Source organism: Nilaparvata lugens, unplaced genomic scaffold (genome assembly GCF_014356525.2).
Source record: "Nilaparvata lugens isolate BPH unplaced genomic scaffold, ASM1435652v1 scaffold2756, whole genome shotgun sequence".
Lineage (NCBI taxonomy): Eukaryota > Metazoa > Arthropoda > Insecta > Hemiptera > Delphacidae > Nilaparvata > Nilaparvata lugens.
The window spans coordinates 3,233-4,742 of record NW_024090338.1 but is presented as its reverse complement, the minus strand read 5'-3'; the positions used below and the strand labels follow the sequence as shown (position 1 = coordinate 4,742).

At 31.9% G+C, this 1,510-nt stretch overlaps 1 long non-coding RNA gene across 1 annotated transcript; it reads right to left on the bottom strand.

Annotated features, from left to right (window-relative positions):
• Nucleotides 1-280: 280 nt before the first annotated feature.
• Nucleotides 281-1,018, bottom strand: LOC120355545. Its single transcript, XR_005573559.1, has 2 exons — nt 616-1,018; nt 281-400 (listed from the first exon to the last, which is right to left on the bottom strand). It is a non-coding gene; the product is annotated as an uncharacterized LOC120355545 (long non-coding RNA).
• Between the last annotated feature and the right edge of the window lie 492 nt (nt 1,019-1,510).

Genomic DNA, 1,510 nt, shown 5'->3' with positions numbered 1-1,510 from the left:
CTGAGCTTTAGTACACGTAGCTGCTAAAAATGAGGGCCTCTTATTAGAAGTGGAGTGTTTTTCTTGTAAGGCTAGTTACACACACATCGATTTTTGTACGTACGATTTTTTTCCGTCCTTATAAATTCTATGAGATTAAATAGATGATGTCAAGTCATCAAAAATTGATCAGAATGACAAGTCCAAATCGACGTGTGTGTGTGTGTGTGTGTGTGTAACTGGCTTACGTTCATGGAGAGTCGTTGAGTGAAATTTGAAGTACTCAGTATTATAATAATTGACTTTTGAAATCACCAACGTTTTTAATACTTGATATAACCTATAAACTCAAGTGTTAATAATGAGTAAAGTTGCGTATTACGGCGAGGCAGAACAACTCTCAGCAACGAGCATCTCTCTGCTAACAAAAGCGAAAAGTATAAATAAATAATAACCAAGGTTTTTTTAAAAGGATTTAACATCTTTGATGAATATCAATAATAATTGGAAATTGCTTTAACACTCTGACTAGATATTTTATAAGATTTGGAAATTGTAGGCAAAAAACTGTCAATGATCTGTGTAATAACTGTAAAATATAAAATATTAGACATTTCAATGGCATTGACATCTTACTTTTCGAATATTCGGAACACGCCAAAGCGAACAATGCTATGTGCTGTATACAATCCGAATGACGATCAAAGTTGTCGACAATCTCGTCCAGATCTGAAGGCTTCCTCGATAAAACATTACATTTTTCCTCATCAATCGCCAAAATAAGTCGTTTCAATGGTTCTGAGTAATCTGAAAACGTCTGAAAACAAAATATGATTTCATTAAAACTTGAATAGCCAGTTATTGTTTTACATTCAAATTTCACTCTTTATAGTTAACCTTGAATTATAGTTAATAAATTATTGAATTCAACATGTCTTCATGAACTTTTTTCCACAGATTCTGTGTCAAATAAAACATCAGATTCCAATAACATTGAAGGCCTGAGTTTGAAAACCAGACAAGTGCCACAGACTAAATTGTTGGGGAATAAAAAAAACTGCTTATCACAAAAATTCCGAAAAAATGTAACTTTGCATTCTTGTATTAAAAAATCTACCATATTGTAGTAAGTTAAGTTTTCTATCACTATAACCATTTTTGAACTTTCAATTAATTAACAGGGGGGCTTCGAAGTTGTTGGAGATATCTGGTTTTCAAACTCATCATATTTTCCGCAGGATTTGACATCAAGTTCAACTGTATCCTGTGACCCAACTCCTGAAGATACAATCTCTACAGAAATAGATTTACAATTTCAATCAGCCTTACATCGATCCATTAATGGAACCGATTTTTTAGACAATTCAGCATTTCCTTTTCTAAACAAAACAATTTAAGAGTTCACAATTTAAGTAGAAATCACAATGTCTTTTCAATATTTTATTTTAATGTACAGTCTCTGAACAACAAGTTAATGAAATTGAAATGATGAATAATGAGAAACGTTTTGATGTACTTTGTCTTGTAGAAC